Here is a 16,296-nt window from a genome sequence, read left to right as displayed (position 1 = left end):
TCCGAGCAGCATAAGAAAAAACTACAATTACTTTTTGTTTCTCACTGCCCCCAGTGCAGCCTTTTCATCAACCCAATACAATAATGAATAAACAAAAAATGGTGAAAATACAGCACTCTCCAAATGCAGCAAATAAAGTAAAATTACATTTCTGTGTATGTGACCTCCTTGGTTTTTAACCATTGCAAAAAAATGAGTCACTAAAGAAACAAAAAATTACAATGAAACAGAAAAAGACCACCTCAAAGTGACAAAACAACTAAACACTTGTGCCTAGAGTTACCGATCACCAACATAACATGTGGAATTTAAATCACTCACTAATACTCCTTTCACACAGAAAAGCTAATTGCCGGGCCAAGCATTTGGATCTAGTAATTTGCGGATCAACACAGGTCCATTTCCTGTGTGAAGATCAACCCCGATCAAAATTCAACCCTAGTTTTTCAGGGACGATGTCCCGGGAATTGCGATCCAGGTTGACCCTTTCACACAGAAGTAATACCCGGGTTGTTCCACAAATTGTAGGATCAAATGCTTTTTTGTGTGAATGGGGTACAGGCTGGAACTGGAAAAAAAACCTTTGCATCAAATGTTGTATAAAAGCCGTGTTTTTGAGGTTTTTCTGTGTGAAAGTGGTATAATTAAACTGGGTTCTTACTACAGTAATTTCGGTTCTTCCACCGGGACAAACTGTAGGTGTTCTCAAAAAGGAAAAAAGAAAAAAATATTTATATATAATGTAACAATTTCAGACTGTATAAACTGTAGGCATCCTAATAACTTATATGGAAATTTTCATTTAGCCTTTGAAATTTGAGTTTGCAGTTATTAGTCAATTCTTCTAGTGTAATATGTCTGATTAATAACAAATAAAAGTGATCCCCAAATTGCACTCTTGTGAAAAACATCAGAGAAATGTCACAATCAGTGAGTACCAGGCATTACCTGGATTTCTTCTTTAAAAAAAAACTCATATTTGTATAAACAAATTTACTAAAAGCACACTGTACTGACTAAAACAATATAACAGACCCCCATGGGAAGAAGTAAGTCTTCCTACCAGAGTTGGAGTATATAGAACTAGCACCTTCAGCTAGATGTAGCAGATCTCAATCCTGGGTTTATCTGGAGACCAGGCTTGCATGCAGGGTTGGGTTTCTGAGTACCCAGAAACCCCCCTTGCCCGCAGATCAGTGGCGGCTTCAGTAAGTGTAGTGCGGACTGCAGTGAGGGCAGTCCGCACTACACAGTAACAAACACATCGCCGCTGCCGGGTACTACACTCGTACTATCCGGCGGCATTGTGTTTGTTTTAGCAGCCACTGAGAGTCAGACAAACTCATTTATGGTGGGTCTTTATCATGACTCATTTCGCACCAAAAAAAAAAAGCATATCTTGCAAAAGTTGTTATTGCCAGTTGTGTTTATTGGTAACAATAAAGTCCCTTAAGATTGTGACATTGTCATAAGATTACCCAGTAAATTGTACACACAATGGGGATTGACAGTTGTAGCAAGATGATATCCCATGGAGATGGTGCAGCATGTGAACAGGAAGGTCTGCACTCCTTATATAAATATAGTGGTTACATGCTGCCACTGGTAATAAGCGCTTCATTTGGTGCCCTTATCAGTTAAGCACTGTCCAGCCTCTAGGGATCAAGTAGACGATATTTATGTCCAAGCACTACAAAATAAAATCATGGGCAGTCCACCCCTGATGGTGGTGTCTGTATTTGCTGGTACCAGGAGCACTTGCTCCACCCATGCTATATGTATATATGTTGTATATAGATTTAAGAAAATATTTTTGGGGATTGCAGAGAGATTTTGAGAAAGATATATCTAATGCATACTAATAGATAGATTGCACACCTGTAGCATGATGCCAGGATCTCAGGACTGCATACTTGGTAACAGGCTGTCAGGTACTCGAAAGTGTATACTGGTAGCAGGAAATGAGTAGCTCAAGATTGCATTCTGGTAACAGGGTGCCAGGAAATCAAGATTCCACACTAGAAACAGGATGTCAGGAGCTCAGGATTGTACACTGCTAACAGTATGCCGTGAACTTAGAATTGCACAATGGAAACAGGATGGCAGTAACTCCAGATTGCACACTGATAGCTGGATGCCAGGAATTCAAGATTGCATTATGTAACAGGATGCCAGAAACTGAGGATGACACACACATGATGGCAAGATTCCTGGAAGTCATAATTGCATACTGGCAACAGGATGCCAGGAACTCAGGATTGCATACTTACAACAGGATGACAGGAGTTCAGGATTGCACACTGGCAACAAGATTACAGGAACTCATGACTGCACACTGGTAACAGTATGCCATGTGTTACAGTGTTTAGATTAAAATATCACTATAATGTAGAATGATTATTAAAATCAATATAAATTAATACTCATCACGTAATCCCAGAACCATATATATAAATTTTCCCAGAGCTTAGAGGTAACACAGAAACCAGCTCACAATACAATCTAATTAGCATTTGTTTACCCTAGCTAGGAGCTTTAGCAGTTCACACATATAGACAACTTCCTGCCTAAGACCCTACACAATAAGGGTTGAAATGTCCTTTTATGGGCAAGATCCCACAGGTGAGGTTGAATGATGGGAAAATAGCTTTTTCACAGAGACACAGGATAGCATTCACACTGTGGACACATGCTTGCAAGGACACACCAGACACAGATGCTAGCAGACACTTGGAGAAACACACATTCTTGCAAGGAGACACCAGAGACACAGGCAGAGCAGACTCCCCCCCCCCCCCCCCCCAAGAAGGAGGCCAAAATGCAGCTTCATTCACCAGGAGGCCTGGAGATATCTACTCATAATGGCTAAGTAAACTGTACATTAGTTAGCCTATTTGGGTATTTGTAACAAGTTTGTATTAATCTGTTTATAGCTTATATAGATAGTTTGTAGTGATTTATGTAGTAATCAATATGGTGATTAAGAGCAAGGTTACCAAGCTGTAATGCTTTGAATATGCCTTGGATAGTTAGTGTATTTATAGCAAGTTTGTCTCAATCTGTAGTAGACTGTATGTGTAACAAGTTTGTATTGTAGTCTGGTAGAGGCTGTGTTAATTCTAACAACAAGCTATATGGGTGACTCTGTAATGTAGAATATGTATCAATGCATACATTGAATACAGTAGATTTGTAGTGTATTCCTTGTCTTATTTAATGGAAGCTACAGTTTCGTAACATGGTGTAGATTTCAGGTTACAAAGGAAATTACATGTGATACTCCCCTCCCCCATTGAATCATGTGCTTGATTCAATGGAAATTGTGAATTACTAGTCTTGTGATCATAGTTATAACTCTACCCAGTTTTGGTGTTGTATAGTTCAGATAGGTTTATTATAGTTATTATAATTATGATCATTAATGGATATATGATTTACAGAAGCTACAATATTATGTGAGTTTTGTGACATTCAAAATGGAGTTTGTGTTCAGAGACCATGCGGTTTGAACAATAGGACAAGGGCCCCAACAACCCCCACACACACTCTCACTCAGCAACCATTTAACTTTCTCTCTCTCTCTCCCTCTCTCATCTTTGTATCGTCTGTATTGTATTTTAACAAGCATTGATTTTATGAAGATTGATTTGATGAATATAAAAACATTTTACTAATAACATTTTGTGTGCATCATTATCCTTATTAAAAGGAAATTATCCAAATGATTTAAAGGGTATATAAATCTGGTTAAACACTTTTGCTAGTTCATATAAATATATATATATTGCATATAACCTGATATTAATTATTTAAATAATGAATAGAATATTTGCTTCAGATATATTGGGAGTAAACAAGCTGGCAATGGCCTGTGTGTACAAAAAGAAAGAATGAAAAACACCCCCCATCACCATGAATGCATGATTAAACACTGGTAAGATGGTTATGAGGTATCTCCCAGGGCACAACCTTCTCATACAATGTTCTCAATATTTGATAAAGTAGCAATCACAGTTGTTTCTAATAATAACTTGAGTAACAAGATTTTTAGTATCATATAAAAGTCCACATTTATTAAAATCTAAAAGTTCAAGATAGGTAGTAATCACCACAATGTATACATATGAACCTAATACCGGTATACAACATTTAAATAGGTATAGAAAAATAGAAGGAAGAAAAATAATAAATAAGAAAAAATGCAAAAATGAAAAAATTTCAAAGAAAGAATCCCCTAGAAAAATATTTCTAATTAACCATCAAAAAAAGCAATCGAACGTAAATACCCTTGAGTGTATGGTCCACTATGTGAAAGAGTACTTAAATAGGAACTTTATTCCTGTTAAAAAAAACCACAATTATCGCTGCTTAAATCCAAAGTTTTTATCCATAGTAATAACAATTAACAATAACAATTGCTACACCAATTTAGGTTGTTTCACCACGGTTAAAAACTTTGGATTTGAGCAGCGATAATGTTTTTTCATTTTTTTCTTATATTTGTTATCATTTTTCTTTCTTCTATCATTCTATACCTATATTAATGTTGTATACCGGTATTAGGTTCATATATTGTGGTGATTATTACCACCTATCTTGAGCTTTTAGATTTTAATAACTGTGGACTTTTATATGATACTAACAATCTTGTTAATCAAGTTTTTATAAGAAACTGCGATTGCTATTTTATCAAATATTGAGAACATTGTATGTGAAGGTTGTGTGCTGGGAGATACCTTGCGATTGTATTCTGTTAGCAAACTAGGGTTGGAGGATTCCCCATCAACTCCCATTAGCTGCTGTACCTCCATACACATTTTGTGGGTACCTATCAGGGTAGCGCAGTCTACTGTCCCTTAATTCTATACTGGTAAGATGGTGAATAGGAATTGTATACTGGCAACATGATTCCAGGAACTCACCATTGCAGTCTGTAACAGGATGACAGGAACTCAGGAACTCATGACTGCACACTGAAAGCAGGATAGAAGGAACTCTGGATTACACACTGGTAATAGCATGGCAGGAAATCAGATCTGTATACTGGTGAAATTATGCCAATAACTCACAATTCCATACTCGTAACAGTGTGAAAGGAATTGAGGATTTCTTATTGGCAAGAAGATGGCATGGACTCAGGATTGCACACTGGTAGCAGTATACAATGATAGCAGGATCACTCATTGGTAAGAAACTGTCATTAACCCAGAATTGCATGCGGGTAACTTGATGCCAGGAACTCAGAATTACATACTGATAACAGGGTGCCAGTAAGTGAGGGTTGCAAACTTGGTAGCAACTGTGGAACAGCATTACCTCAACAATATTCTGGCTCTAATTGTAAAAATAAACAGTCTTAAAGGCCAAACATGTGCAGCCTGTAAATTGTCTTGAGGTGGGAGATATATTAGGATTGTACAATGGCAGCAGGGTGTCAGGAACTCAGGATTGCACACTGTTAATAGAATGCCAGGAACTTCAGATTGCCCACTGGCACCATAATGCCAGAGACTCACTACTGCACAATTAATAATAGGATGCTAGAATCTTAGGATTGCTTTCTGGAACAGGATGCCAGATACTCAGTATCATACACACTTGGTTGCAAGGTGGCAGAAACTTTCAACAGCAGGAACTCCAGATTGCACACTAGTAAGTACACAAATGCAGGATTTCTACAGGTAACAGGATGCCAGAACCTTAGAATTTGCTAACACCTGGTAGCAAGGTGCTAGGAACTCAGAATTGCATGCTGGCAATAGGATGGCAGGAGGGTGCCATGAATGTAGGATTGCACACTGACAAGAAGGTGCCAGGAACCCAAAATTTAATCCTGGTAGTAGGGTTCCATGAACTCTGAATTGCATACTGGTAAAAGGATGTCAAAGACTTAGAATTTCAAATTGGTAACAGAATTCTAGATGTCAGGATTGCACACTTAATAACAGGATGCCAAGAAATCAGAATAGCACAGTTGATAACAGATTGCCAGAAACTCTGATTAACTGCAACCTTGCTGGGACAGCAAAAATCCAAGATACAGCATTTTGGTTGAAGTACAGTATGATATTACAGCTACAAAGTCCGCAGTCAGTGGGAACCAAAGCTTTTATGTGCAGAGATTATTTGCAACAAAACTCAATTTTATGGATGCCTACAAATATAAAGAAAGGGAGTTCATTGATATGATTTATATACTGTATATATGTAGTTTAAATTTTCTTTTTATCTTGTACATGAAGGTAAACATTTTTATTTATTTCAACCACAGTTAATTACTTTTTAGCCTAGTATCCCAAATGAGACATTGATAAAGCCCCCATGGTGTGGAGCAAAACCGGTTAGAGGACAACATTGGATCCATTTGGGATACTTCTAACACCTACCTGCAGTATTTGGAATACTTGAGAGACGTGAGAAGGACACTATCTGGACATTTGTGGCACAGGGGTTGAGACTGGGATTGATATAAGGCTGGAAGGAATTATACCCATGCAAGGTTAGCCGCCATATACTATATCTCTACTAAAGAGATTGTGCCTTTCCCCCCTGCCACTCTGGCTCAGCTACCTAGCCCAACCATGGATTCTTTGTGGGGGATTCTGTAAGGAATTGGTAACATTCAAGTGCTGGTATGGATTTCTATGGAGCTTGTTACAATCTTTAATAAGTAAAAGTGTGACTGTGAGCTGTAACTTGGATACATTTGTATTTTGCTTATTATCACAACTACTGCAGATGTGGATGATTTGAAACTATCCCCCCTTTTTTTGTTTCTTACATTTTTTGGACTTTGAAAAATCTTTTTTGATGGTTTATGATCCACCGCCTTGAACCTATTCTTCTTTAATATAGTGCTGCTATTTAAGCTAATTGTTTTTACTAATATAAAATTTGCAGCGTTGCTTTCTCTATATATTTGTGTATGTATTATAGGTTGTTATTGTGATTTTATTTGACCGGTCAATGAAATATATTTTATTTTATTAGTTATTAAAACTGTTTATAGAGAATTTGTGAAGTGTATGAATCATTTCATGCCGCTCCTCTCTCTCTATATATTTTCAAGCACAGAGGTCTGTTTCTAAATTTGTGTAATACCTCTTTTAAACTCACAGAACCAGGGGCGTCTCTAGAGAGGAGGGGGCCCGTGTGCAGTCTCCGACACGGGCCCCCTCCTCTCCTCCCGGGAGCGCACTGAGCTGTGCGTGGCCAGCACTGGAGTTATAGACTCTGGGCACTAGAGTGTGCCCAGAGTCTATAGTGTATGCGCATATGATGGGAAAATGTCCCCCACGGCCATTTTCCAGTTATTTTACAGTGCCGGACCCCTGCGCCGACGTGAGACTGCGGAGAGGTAAATAATATTATTGATGCAGGGTGTTCCCCGCACACCCTGCACCCATTATAGATACGCCTCTGCACAGAACCCAAGGGGAATATTCCTGCAAAGGAGTACTCAGCTGAGTAATCAGCAATGTGGTCATGTGACTGGTGCAGTGCATAAACCAGTATCCCAGTCGCTATGTGATAGGCAAAAGGGATGCGGAAGTAAATGGAGAATGCTCACTACTTATGAGGAAAGGGTACAGAAAAATAAAAACGAGATGGTAGTAAGTATATCTATAGAAAACAGGGGGTGGACATAAGGGCAAAGAATGCATATATAAAGTTAGTAAATGTGCTATATTTGCGGTACTGCTAGACTTCAAACAGTATCACCCAAACCATATACATACACAAATCAAACAATCAATACATTCAGACATTTTGAACAAGCAGATAACCTCATCTCACCCCGCACGACTTTTGGTTGTAAGTTGTTTTTTTTTAAATCAGGAGTTAGATCTGAAAGACAGCATTAGACATAATGTGCTGGCTATTCCACTTGACATGTTATGTTCTGCTATAGAGTATTCTGTTATTCGAATGGAAACTGTTGTTGACCAAAATGGAGGATACATTGAACAAATAATGCTAATTAATACCTCTTCTACATCAACATGAAAATCCTGGGTTGATGCACGTAAACGCTCACCAACCCGGGATTTTTGCAGTGTAAATGGATACACCAGGGATCCAACTCGGGTAGCTTTCAGGGTTGGCTATGGGTCATTCCTGTGTCACCCTGCAGTGTAAACAGCGCAATCCGGGTCACAATGACACAGATTGCGTCACATGCTGCCCGATTGGCCGGCTTCAGTGGCGATTGGAGATCATCTCCAAGCATCCACTGCAACCAGCACCAGCCCGAGGCAACACTGCAGAGTGAGGTGAGAGGGAGCAGGAGGGGGGCGATCTGAGTGCCGATTACCTATGCCAGAAAAGCCGGGTCACTGCAGACCCAGGTGTGAACGGTGCCGCGGTGTAAAAGGGGTCTGTGTGGGCAGACCCGCCAAGGTCCGTGGCGGGCCCCGGTAATAGGGGGCGTGGCCTAATAGCGGGAGGTGTGGCCATGCCCCCTTGCCGATATTAAAAAAATAAAAGATTTGCAGTTCCGGGAAGGGGGGGGCGCTCTGAGCCCCCGCAGCCCGACGCAAAGCCAGGGGGGGCACGATCAGTATGATCGCTCCCCCGCACAGGCATAGGAGACTGCTGTGGCTGCTGCTCAGCAGCCACGAGCAGTCTCCAACTGCAGCTCAGCACACGCTGTGTGCTGGGCTACTGTGAGGGGGGAGCGGTGCCGGACCCGGGCCCCCGCTGGGCCCCTCAGAAAGCCCGGGCCCGGGTAATCTGTACCCGCTCCCCCCCCTCTCAGCGCCTCTGTGTGTGGGTCTGATCTGGGTTGGAAACATGTTCCAAATCCCAGGTCAGACCCGGGACTTTGGTGTAAAAGGGGTAAGTGATTTGTGTTGCAACAGCACCATTTTGTGACAAAATTTTTAATTAATATTTTCTTTAATAAATGGCTAGCAAATCTTCTAAAGTACCTGTTGTTTAAATTTCTCTACATTACAAGCATTAGATCTTGCTCCAGAGTGGTCTTAAAAGTATATTTACTTAAGGTCGAATTTAATTGATTTAGATTGATAAAAACTGATCAACATCGATGTGTTTCTGTGACTAAATCACACATTTACTAATTCTTAAAAAAACAAATAATAGTCTGTTAGTAAATGTGTGATTTAGCCCCAGAAACACAACATCGATGTTGATCGATTTTGAGCAATTCTAAATTGATTAAAAATCAACCTTTAGTAAACATACCCCTTAATAGGGATATTTTACTTTTAATGGTCCTGTAATTGAATCCAGAGATGATGCAATGAACGACCAGGTGCTGTTACATGCAGCATGTAACAACACATTGCTCCGTCACACACCAAATCATGCATTGTGCACGGTGCTTGTAATATATCGTTACATCGCATCGTCGCTGGGTACCCACATCATATAATGTGTACCTAGCATAAGGTCATTTAACAAGATATTACAATAAATCGAAGTACCCTAAAATAGTTTAGAGCAGGGGTTCCCAAATGCGGTCCTCAAGGCTCCCCAACAGTTGAGGGTTTAGAGTTTTTCATGGCTGAGCACAGGTGACTTTAATTAGTATATTATAAGGCTTTCAACAGAGCGCTCCTGAATCACTGCTGCTGCTCCTGACACCTGCACCAGTCAGCCAGGTGCTTAAATTGGAAAAACAAAAAGTGTATGTACACTGTGTCAGTCATGCAGCGCTGAGATCATAATGTCCAAAATAGTCTTAAGTAGTATTAAATGTATACGGGATAATATTTCTCCTGAGCAGATAAAACTGTAGAGAATTATGGCACCAATATGTCTAAATATCCAATAACTGTATAAGCAAAAACCAGAAAACTTCAAAGTGATATTATTTTTTATTGAAAAGTCTTTAATAAAACAAACAAAAAAATGCAATCTTCTTAAAAACAATTCTTCTATTATATCCAAAAGAATGAGAATCTTTGCGTGAAAGGAAAAGGCTTACCGGACCTGTGGGGACCCGACATTTATGGCACAGTCAATTTCGTCTGGTGATATAAGTGCTTATTCCAAGAGAAATCCTATGATACCCGGTGGTGACCAGGATGGTATTTCGCCTGGACAGTGGATGTTCTATTGGTCTCAGCTCTCACCTGGGACCTGCCTGTCACAGCTAGCACTCACCCAGACGCGCACTCAGCTCTCACCCACGGTTGACGTTTTCTGGAGCTCCTGCTCCATGTGCAACAATTCATATGAAGGTCCTTAGCGCTCCGACTCTCCCCAGACAGTGCCACCTGTCAGTTCTGCCCTTCCTTCCACTTATCTCAGATGGTAATCATGCGGTGTAATGCGGTATAAAAAGAAATTGTATACAGTCACCGTTCAAGTCAGCTGCAGCCGACGTGTTTCCACCCTCCACGGGTCTTTGTCAAGGCACAGCTGACTTGAAAACTGCCCCTTCCTTTTATGTTCCCTGCAGATCCGGTATGCCTATTCCTGGTATCATTTCAAAATACATATTATTACAGGGCAATCCTTCATATCAAACACCCTCTAATTCTGGTGGAAGGAACATTTCCTGTATACTGCACAAAACATATGTGCAAGTAATAGATAACATATGATAAAAATTCTAGCCTAAACATCTCGTTTGTACTGCTAAACAAACGACCAGCTTGGTGTATAGATAACATTATACAGTACGTATCTTAATTATAGCAAAACATACCTCAGCCTACTATCCAATATTTTTACCAACAATAATAGATGTAATTGGTAACTCAGGCAATTTAATTTAACCACATGTGTTCAACCATGGATATCTCTAAAACGTGAACTGTTGGGGAGCCTTGAGGACCGCGTTTGGGAACCTCTGGTTTAGAGAGAGTGAGGAAGTGCAACAAAAACTACATGAGGATCAAATAGCTTTAAAGGTACAAAAAAGGAGAAGATGCACTAATTAACACCTAAATGATTAAACATAACTTTTATTAATTTTCTTTCAATTGTAAATCTGTAATATAGCTAAATATAAAACCATACAGAAAGAGTACAAAAATAGGAGATACGCAATAACAAATACTTATGTATTCAGAGATCCTATGTGCAGCTAATATCTAGGGTGACATCTATAAGCATACATTCAGATGGATAACCAATATTTAATAAATACACTTACAGGTTCTGTATACCAGACTCACCAAACAATAAAAGGTAGCAAAAAAGCACACCAAATAGAGCATTGTATTCTAACTAATCATTAACTTAATTTGTGTAATCTAAAGAGTCTTATTACAGATCATTTTATTAATAAATGCAAAGATAAAAACATATGATGCAATAAATACATTTTATTTCTTTGAGCATCTACTGTATAAGCTTTCATAAAATGATCTATGATTATGACCGCATGTGAGATTGCAATGGTAACACAGCAAAACAAATCTCAATAAAAAAATTAGATATGTTGTAACACCATCTGAATCCACATGAAAGGGATAGTGCAAATACAAACAATAAGAGCAGTAACATCTGTACAGAAAGATCCCTATCTCACTTGCAAAATAACCTAACGCTTTTCATCATGATCACAAACCATTTTCCTCAGAAGATTGGTTCATGATTTCCTGAGGACAACCATGGAGATGGAAGATATCTTTACTGGAAGTTGTAGCTAATACAGAGGCTACAGGTAGATCCTTGAAGGGCATGGAATGTAACATTTTAGTAAAGTGGTCAACTACAACCCAGATGGTGTTTCTACCTTTAGAGTGGAAGATCTCGGATAAAAACTCATTGATATACATGTCCAAAGCGGACCTGCAACTGAAGATTTGTTTTCCATGCACACTGAGCAGGCTGACAAATTATACCTAGCGAGGTAAAGTAGGTCATTAGTAACCGTCTACAGATGCCTGAAGGACCTGTGAAGTGTCTTTATTTTATGATTAAGACCACTGAGTGCCACTTATTTTAATGTATATATATATATATATATATATATATATATATATATATATACTTATTTTGTGTTTCCTAAGGAGTTTCAAAACCGGAAGACTTGAAGAAATATGAAAGAGCATTTGATATTGTAAAATTCATGGCAATAGGTGATTATCAAATTGAACAATGAGAAGAAAAGGTGCCCTCATCTGGAGTGAATTCAGACAGTGGGTAGTTTGTAGGTAAAGCAAAGTTTTGTGGTCTATATAGTACTAGGGAAATATGCTCCTTCTCAGAGATGCCTCCATTTCTCCAAGGCAAGTTTTATTTCCAACAACTCCTCTCCAAGACCATCGTTTTCTGCTGCGGAAAGCTTTTTGGAGACATTCTAGAGACGAGATTGAGATAACATAGCCCCTACACCAAACAATGAAGTATACACTTCCATAAAAAAAGCTTGCACAGAGTTTGGTTGGTCGAGAATGGGTACTGACAAAAATACCTTTTTAAGATGATTAAATGTCTCATTTGCCTCTGGAACCACTTAGGATCTCCAGACCTGCAAGTGAGAGACGTCATTGTTTGCTACTAAGGTGAATTAACCCATAATAAATGGCCTGTAATAATCTGTTGAAACATATATTTTTCAAACTTGCAAAACCAATGATTCTCTCAAAAATTAGAAAGCACTTTTTTTTATATGATTCCTCTTGTGGTGCCTTAGAAATAATTCCAATTAAGGGACTGTGAAAAGATAAACATATCATCTATATAGATCATTTTAAATTTGTACAGGATGTATCTGAAAACTTAACCAAAGAGATGAGCTACTGCTGAAGCATTACTCATCCTGAACAGTATCCCAATGGTCTCATCATGCCCAGCCCATCCCATGTATTAATGATTTTCTTCCATTCATTTCTGGCTTAAATACGTATAAGGTTTGTCTAATCATAACTTTTACCAGGTGTTTCATTGTTGCATAAAAGTAATAGATTCCAATCCAGTATACTTAGGAATTTGTCATTTTATTAATTAATTAAATAAATAGATCTAGCCCTTAACTGGGAGCACATATCCCCCAGGGTTATAATGCAAGAATAACAACGATTGATTACATTACCAAGGTTTTATACCTTATTACAGTCTTCACGTAATACGCCCCCTGTACACCCACTGACATCATCAGATAGACAAAGTTTGTTTTTATGGTCTCTTTCCTTGCTTAGCAGTCAAATAGAAAAAGATTCCTTTATGAGATGCTCATCGTTCTGCATCACTATATTTGGTTGCGTGAATTTCTCTTGCCCAAAATGATACATAAATGGTCAAGTTATTGTACCGTTCTTCAGATAAACATTTTCATAGGGAGCAGTCCTTAAAGTAATCTGTACAACTGTGTACAAAGCAAAATGGCTGTGCAAAGGCCATATTGAATTTCATGAACTGTATTCATTATAAAGCACATGTAAATATGGAATTATGTAAAATATAATGTTTCTTGTAAATTAGTTTTCCACAGGTTGTATTATTTGCTCCATTGGGGTCCTACCTAGTAAAAATTACAGCTGATACAGTTAGAAAGTTCCAATATAATGAGTAGTTAATATTTATTCTTGATTTCTGGTCCCCTATAGTCAATACAGAGGAGGAGTTACCTGACAAGGGGTTAATTTCACCTTTACCAGCCTGAACCTCTTTTTCACAAAATCAGGGACTTTTTACCACCTGTCTTGACAGTTGAGTTGAACTACAGTATTATGGTATAATCAATTATGCTTAGCTTTATCGTATGTACAACATATGCTAGGTTTTATTATTATAACCAATACTGTTATAACAAAGAATTCTTAAATGTCCCCTTTGTGTCCAATCCTTTCTTAAAGTGAGAAAATAGTGTGATGTAACCTGTCTCCCTGTTAATATATATTCCTCTTTGTATTATTCATGATAGGCATTTTGTTATTATATTGCTAGATGTGTTATGGGTAATTAGCTGGAGGTTCCTGATCGTATGATGTGAAAGGACTGTAGCTTACTGTTCTAATACAGAGGGAAAGACTCTATTCTTTCTCCTAAATAACACAGAGAAAAAGCAGTCAGCGCTCACATGCAAGGGACAGTTGTTACCACTAGCTGCTTCTCCGGAAGGTGTCCTAAACTCTCCCAAAAGCAGAAAATACAAGAAAGGAGAAAAGCGCTCTGTGGTAAAGGGATATATAGATGTAAGAATGTGTAAAGGATTTGGGGTCTGGGTATTGTGATCTTAATGGCTGTAGTGTTTGGTGTGAGTGGAGGATCTGAATATTATGGTGAATATATATAAATATATATATATATACACACACACATGTGTATACACTTATATATGTATATATATATATATATATATATGATTCTCTTTGAAGATAGATGTATGACGTCAGGTAGGCAATAACTTGAGGCTGGTAGTTGATAAATAATTCGGAATTTTGTCCAATGATTATTGTGAATGATGTTTTAATAATTAAAGCAATCAGTCTCTCTGCCTCTGGCAGGTGGGCAACAACTGTAGGCTGGGTGTTGTGAATTGGAAGATGATATGATGTAATACAGGCCTTATAGATTGCCAGAGAATAGGACCAACTGTCCTTATGTAATTGGTATATAAAACACTGTCAATCTATCTGGCTATGCAGGTAGACAAAAACTGTAGGCTGGATGTTGCAATAAGAACTCTGTTTTATGATGAAAGCTGTATGCTGTGGATACCACCTCCTCTGTAGTCAACACCACCTCAAAGATAGGAAACGCAGTATCAGGATGTCTTGTGACACTATAATTGCAGTGTTAAGTAAGTGAGACCTACTTACCCTTCGTGGATGTCTGCTGGTCTGACTCCTCCTTGCGTCCAGGTGGGCTTGGTGCATATGATCGAGGGATCCATAATTTGGTAGCATACAGATAAGCCAGTAATTGACTAAAACTAATTTATTGAAAATAGAGTTGAACAAATTGACCATACACCGTATGGTATTGCAATCATAAAAAGTCATCAAATGTCAGATAATGTCCCAACGCGTTTCATCCCTAATCTGGGACTTCTTCAAGGGCAAAGAAGAAGTCCCAGATTAGGGATGAAACGCGTTGGATCCCTCGATCACATGCACCTAGCCCACCTGGACGCAAGGAGGAGTCAGACCAGCAGACATCCACCAAGGGTAAGTAGGTCTCACTTACCTAACACTGCAATTATAGTGTCACAAGACATCCTGATACTGCGTTTCCTATCTTTGAGGTGGTGTTGACTACAGAGGAGGTGGTATCCACAGCATACAGCTTTCATCATAAAACAGAGTTCTTATTGCAACATCCAGCCTACAGTTTTTGTCTACCTGCATAGCCAGATAGATTGACAGTGTTTTATATACCAATTACATAAGGACAGTTGGTCCTATTCTCTGGCAATCTATAAGGCCTGTATTACATCATATCATCTTCCAATTCACAACACCCAGCCTACAGTTGTTGTCCACCTGCCAGAAGCAGAGAGACTGATTGCTTTAATTATTAAAACATCATTCACAATAATCAATGGCCAAAATTCCAAATTATTTATCAACTACCAGCCTCAAGTTATTGCCTACCTGACGTCATACATGTATCTTCAAAGAGAATCATATATATATACATATATAAGTGTATACACATGTGTGTGTATATATATATTTATATATATTCACCATAATATTCAGATCCTCCACTCACACCAAACACTACAGCCATTAAGATCACAATACCCAGACCCCAAATCCTTTACACATTCTTACATCTATATATCCCTTTACCACAAAGCGCTTTTCTCCTTTCTTGTATTTTCTATTCTTTCTCCTACCTCCTTGTCTCTCTGAGACATTTGAAAGCTGAATCTCAGAGAAAAAAACAGTGATGGTATAAGGTACAAGGCTAGTATAATGTATAAGTCAAGTGGCACTGTAATTCTGGGAGGGTCTTCTAATCAAGAAAGTCAAACCCCATTATTAGAATAAAAGAAAAATATTCTGGCGCCTATACCCATATAGTCCTCTCAATGTGTTTTATATGCAGATACTTGGATCTGCAGATACTTGGGAGGCTCTCACCGAGTTTTGCCAACATCTACATGGGTGCTTTTGAGGAGGCACATGTGTGAGGTGGGGATCTTGGTGTGAACCTCGTGCTCTACAGGCATTATATAGATGATTTATTCTTTATATGGGATGGTGATGCAAACTCACTTTTACTTTTTATTGCAGTTAAAATCAAACAATTTTAATCTGACTTTCACTAGCACTCATCACCCTCCTAGTATTTCTTTCCTCGATATCACCCTCTACATACAGAATGGTAATATTCTCACCAAAACATTTAGGAAGGATGTCGACA

Source organism: Taudactylus pleione, unplaced genomic scaffold (assembly GCF_031769625.1).
Source record: "Taudactylus pleione unplaced genomic scaffold, aTauple2 ptg000179l, whole genome shotgun sequence".
NCBI classification, from domain to species: Eukaryota; Metazoa; Chordata; class Amphibia; order Anura; family Myobatrachidae; genus Taudactylus; species Taudactylus pleione.
The sequence above is the reverse complement of the archived record's forward strand: the minus strand, read 5'-3'. Positions refer to the sequence as shown.